Source organism: Chamaea fasciata, unplaced genomic scaffold (assembly GCF_029207755.1).
Source record: "Chamaea fasciata isolate MVZ Bird 193981 ecotype frontalis unplaced genomic scaffold, bChaFas1.0.hap1 SCAF_12, whole genome shotgun sequence".
Taxonomy (NCBI): domain Eukaryota; kingdom Metazoa; phylum Chordata; class Aves; order Passeriformes; family Sylviidae; genus Chamaea; species Chamaea fasciata.
The window spans coordinates 14,854,893-14,860,892 of NW_027094097.1; positions in this window are offsets into that span (position 1 = coordinate 14,854,893).

Below are 6,000 nucleotides of genomic sequence, written 5' to 3' on the forward strand. Positions count from 1 at the left end.
CTGATAAAATCTCCCAACCATTGAATTGGCTTCCTGGATTTTCTGTTTGGAAATCGGTGCTTTAATATCTCGGGAACAGAGGAAGCCAAGGAAAGCACAGGTTTCCCTTGGGGGAAGTACAAAGCGTGGCTTTTTCCAGATACACATCCCAAGGGACATCCATCTAAATCCATCAGCAGGGCGTCAGGCTTGAGGCCAGAAATTCCCCGTGAAGCTGTGGAAGTCCTAGCTTTTGCCATTCCAGTAGGATTTCCATGGGGTTTCTGCACTTTTTGGGAGGAAAACTGGAGCAAATAAATAGGAATGTCAGAGCAAAGGAGCCTGAGACTCCCCGTCTCTGACCTCTGGTTTTAAGTGGTTGTGGATTGGGGGAAATACAGATTTTCTGATTTGTGTAAAGCAGACCCTGTCTCTGAGGGTGCTGAGGGAACGCTGACTGTGCTGGGATCCTGCATGGAGCACCCTCCATGCCAGAGCAGGGAGACTGTGGAATTCCTTCAGCTGTTCACCAGGAGCAGCTGCTCCATGAGAGGGTTCTGCTCCCACTGTTCACTGGCTCATCCCCACCTTCCAAAGCACCCAAATCCTGAAATTCCCCTCCGGGAAAGGCTCTGGTGACTCAATCCCTTACACATGAGAGTAAGCACAGGAGGTCGGGGCTCTTGGAGGAATGGCTCTTTCCGTGCTATCCCAGCCGAACTTCCTCGTGGAGCAGGCAAATTTCTCTGCATGTGCCACTGCCCTCCTTTGCTCGTCCTGTATCAGACACCGGGGATTGCAGCCTTTGGTGCCGTTGTTTCATCAGAGCAGCCCCGCTGGGGGTGTTTCGGGTGTGCCCGTGGTGTCACTGAGCTGTGACGGGATTTACCAGCCCAGGACCGGAGCTGCTCCTGATCGAAACGCTCCGGCAGCTGCTCCCAAGGGCTCTGTCCAGCTCCTGGGCACCGTTTCTGGAGCACTGACCCCCATCAATCTGCTCCTGTCGTGTGCCAGCACCACACCGGCGATGAGAAAGCAGAAATCTTACACTGTCTTTGTGTCTGTCCCGGCGCTTCATTAATTAGGCTGGTGGACCATTAATTAGGCTACCTAAGCTTCTTTAGAGATGCTTAATCTTCCCTGGGCAAGCAGGGCTTACAATATCAGGGATGGATCCAGCTGATACCGGCTGAAACTGCTTTTCCTTACCTGTCCCCAGCCTTGTTTTGCTCTGTTCTCGATTTGCTGATGAACAAGTTTTGATGTTTTTCCACTCACTTATGTCCCAAGCTGACCCAGAAGCACTTGAGTGCCGGTGTCATTACACAGGTCTCTGGCTCACCTGGGGTCTGGGTTTTGTAGGTCCAGGGGCATCATTTGGGGCTCAATCCTGAACTTCTGAACCCACTTTGAGATTTCTAAAGAAATAATTGGGTGAACCTGAGAGAAATGAAGTGAGTAAAAGGAAACCCCAGAAAAACAGGGGTGAGACGTGACAAGCGAGCCCTGGCCAGTGAGATCATATTGCTCAGAGAGCAAAGCAGCCAAACATACCTTGAAATGCCCTGCCCTTTCCAAAGGAGCCTTTTTCCACCCCAATATTCAAATTCGGAGTCTGATGCAACCCGGGCTGGAGTGGAGTCAGGCTGCAGTGGCTGCGGAGCCCCGCGAGGTGTCAGCGCCAGTGCAGCCCCGCTGCTGCTGCTGCTGCTGCTGCTGCAACACCCACCCCGGCCTTGCATCAGCTCCGAGCAGGGCTCGGCATTCAGGGATGCGGATATCCCGGCTCCAGGCACAGCCCTGGATTCAGGGATGGGGATATCCCAGCTCCAGGCACAGCCCTGGATTCAGGGATGGGGATATCCCGGCTCCAGGCACGGCCCTGGATTCAGGGATGGGGATATCCTGGCTCCAGGCACAGTCCTGGATTCAGGGATGAGGATATCCCGGCTCCAGGCACGGCCCAGGATTCAGGGATGGGGATATCCTGGCTCCAGGCACAGTCCTGGATTCAGGGATGGGGATATCCCGGCTCCAGGCACAGTCCTGGATTCAGGGATGGGGATATCCCGGCTCCAGGCACAGTCCTGGATTCAGGGATGGGGATATTCCGGCTCCAGGCACAGTCCTGGATTCAGGGATGGGGATATCCCAGCTCCAGGCACGGCCCTGGATTCAGGGATGAGGATATCCCGGCTCCAGGCACGGCCCTGGATTCAGGGATGAGGATATCCCGGCTCCAGGCACGGCCCTGGATTCAGGGATGGGGATATCCCGGCTCCAGGAAGCTGTCAGGGAGGTGTTCTCCAGTGAGCAATGCATGTTCAGATGGAGAAATCCTTTGTAGTTCAGTTTCTCCAGCTTCAGGACATCCTCAGGAATTCAGTGGTGGAGAAAGTGTTTCCACTATTAATCCCATGTTTTTGCTGAGAACGTGTCCAAGCACACTCAGGGACACCTCCTCTGCCATGAGGTGCCTGAACAGCCCAGGGTTGTTTTTTGGGATACAGTATCTCCAGAGAGCACAGGGTTGATTTTTGGGATACAGTATCTCCAGAGAGCACAGGGTTGTTTTTTGGGATACAGTATCTCCAGAGAGCACAGGGTTGATTTTTGGGATACACCAGAGAGCCCAGGGTTGTTTTTTGGGATACAGTATCATCTCCAGAGAGCCCAGGGTTGTTTTTTGGGATACAGAAGCTCCAGAGAGCCCAGGGTTGTTTTCTGGGATACACCAGAGGGCAGAGCCTGCCATGGGTGCTGCAGAGGACTGGCAACAGTTCTCAGCACTGTTTGCCCTCAGAAAGCAGATACAAATTCACTTAAAAATAACCTGAAGTGCTGCATTGACGTCCAGCTATCTCACAGCCGACACTCAGTTCCCAGCACAAACCCTTCCCCACAGGGCTGAGAACATTTTAGAGATGTTTCCCTTTGATGGGGAAGGAAGTGCCGGGGGCAGATGGAATCAGCAGTGAGAACAGCCGGGCTGGGCAGGGCAGGGTTCAGTGTCCCGCCGGATTTTGTTGCAGTCCAGGAGAAATTGCCCTCATTCAGGTGTTCTGCAGCACCAATTTTCCTCCGTCACTCCCTGAGGGGGCCTTAGGAACCTGGGCTCTGTGGCTCACCTGTGTTCAGGGGGAGCGATCTCATGGCACGGAGGGTGAGGAGGATTTCTTATAGATTACCACAAAAAGGTTTAATTTAAACATCACAGAGAAATCACCGAGCTCCAGCACAGTGAGACATGAGGAGAGACTGAGTGTGGAATTTTCAGAGCTGTGTCTAAGCCCCTGTCAAAGAGGGTTGGAGGGAATCAACCTGCTCTGTGGAAAGAGAGGATGTGGATCATTCCTCCTGTCCCGCTGTGCCCAGCTCTCACCTGAGGAGGTAAAGGACAGGTCCTGGCTCTCGGTGTTTGATTTTTAGCTCCCTCAGCCCTGACAACAGTGCTGTTGATGGCATTAATCCTGGCTTATCTCCACAACAACCCGCTGACCCTGGCCTGAGAGGTGAGTCGGTTTTTCCACAAGTGCTTGGCATTGCTTTTCCTGGTGCTGCTGTGACAGCCTTGGCGATCAGATGATGGATTTCCTGCCCTGCTTGCTGCTGTCAAGGCACTGGGGAGGATTTGGTGAGTTCTGCTCCGGTTCAGTCTGGTTCCCTGAGCCCCTCAGCAGAGATAACTCCGTACATCTCTTATCTTGCTCAGCATTTACCCCCAGGAAACGACGACCCTGGCAAGATTCCTTGTGGTTTTGCAAAAGGAAAGAAAATATTTGTTCATTCTCAGAGGCTTAAAAAGGTACAAGTGGGTGTGTTAACCACTCTCCCGAGCAGGAATGTTCTCCAAAGGCAGGAGGAGGAGCTGCCGTGGTGGGGTCAGTGCAGGAAACATGGGAGAGCTCTTCCCCGTGGCTAAAATTATATTGAATTTCCTCTTTATCACTCTTCCCTGTGAACCCCCAAAGTCTCAGCAGAACCTCTAGGGACGGGTGGCAATTTAGGGACGGTGAACTGTAAATAAAACTTTTCCTTCCAGCAGAACATGGAGTGTCTTCTACAGAGCCCCTCACCTCCTCCCAACACTGCTCCTGCGTGCCTCCCTGGATGGATTCAAACTCCAGCAATTTAAATTTCGAAAGATGACATCACATCCACTCCTGAACAGTCCCAGGGTGTTTTTACAGACGTGATGCAACAGGTGATTGTCCCATATCTCCCTATCACTGACTCAGTTCTTGAAGAAAAGGTCTGATTTGAACGTGCAGCCTCAGTTAAGTGTTTCCGTCCTGTTCTCTCTGAAAACAACCGCCTTGGTTTCCGGACCCGAGGTGTCATTTCTGTTCTTAGAAAAGACAGAGTCGCACAGGAACAGCCCCAGGTGTCAGGTCACAGCTGGGGTTTTCTGTGCTGCCTGCAGGGGAAACAGGAGATTCGTGATGACCACGTGAAGCACCAGCCTGACCCACCACACCCCATCCATCCCGCTGAGGAGGCGGGTGGGAATCACATCCCTTTGGAAAACCAATATTTGCTCATCTCCCTGTCGGGCAGCTCTGCCTGGCATTGCTGGGAGAGCAAACGGGGTTTCCATGGTGGCTCCTGGCACCTGGCACAGCTTCACTCTTCCCACAGGGTAAACTGGCACATTTTGGGAACAAGCGGCCTGGGAGGGATTGGGGTTGTGGCCGAATCCCTGGGGCTGGTGGGCTGCACGGTGTCCATGAGGAGTTATTCCTCTCTCCCAGGCTGTCCCCACTGCAGCCAGCAGGGGCGGTGGGTTATACTCCCATGGAAGAGTCCCAGAATATCCTGGGCTGGAGGGAATCCAGAGGGATCATTGAAATCCTAACCCTGGATTTTATACAATTGCTTTTCCCTGCAATTTCCCTGCAAGTCCAGGACAGGCCTGTGGAAGAGGAGGACACAGGGAATGTGCTTGTGCCATGCCCCACTGCCCTCTGCTTTCGTGGACAGGCACCTCCTGCTCACTTGTGGCACTGGGGGGGGTGCCACTCCAAGGAAAAAATTGGATATTTCAGGAAAAAATGAAATCAAGAAGCTGCCCAGCCCACACAGGGCAACGAGTCCTTCCATGTCTCCCATGGGACATCCACTGGAGACTCTCCAGGAAGGTTTAATCAGTGGGAATTCATGAGTTTCACGCAAATATCACAAGCACTGATGCTCTGAAGTGCAGAGCAGCTGTGAGGAGAGGCTGCAGCTCTGCCCAGGCACAGACTTGCCTGGGGAAGGGCTCAACTGGAGGCAGGCATGGGCTGGTGCTGGGCTCATTCCTCCCAAATCTCTCACCTTTATCCCCTGCAGCCGGAGGGCAGCGGGGTTTGCACAGGCTGCTGGGTCTTTACTGGGGAGAGGCAGTGAGTCAGGCGCAGCCAAAGCTCTGCCTGAATCCCCACAAATCCCACCGGCCCCAGGTGAGAACATGGGAACTTCACCCAGGTGCTGCGGGCAGGCTGGGTCAGCCTTGGAGCAGCTCTATCCAGAGCCTTCCACTTCCCGGGGGGCTGCAATCCAAAGGGGGTGGCCCAGTGCTCCCCATCACCCCTTTGGGGTTCTGTGCGCAGGGATTTCTTCCTCCTGCCCACCACCAGACCACACAGCCAGGAGGGAATCTCCTCGTGACCTTCCTTCTCCTGTTGGTAGCATCAAATCCCTTTTTCCATCCAGGTCAATTTTCCTCTTTGTCTCCAACTCCACATCCCTTCCCAAGCCCTGTTTCTGTCACACCTGGCCGGAGCCAACCCCTGAGACCCATTTTGTCCTTGTTGTGTCCCCCTATATCCATCAGGGGGATGGATCCCCATGCCAGCAGGATTTTGGGAGTGAGGATGGAGCAGACGAGCCCTCAGTGATCCTTGCAGGATCAGCCCTGGCGCCTCAGAGGCTGTGGCACACAAAGCAGCGTGTGCAGCTCCACAGAAAAGCTGGAATTCATCTCATGAAGCCAAGGAAAATCAAATGAAAGCATCCTTCCCTGCCTAATCCCCTGCGTGA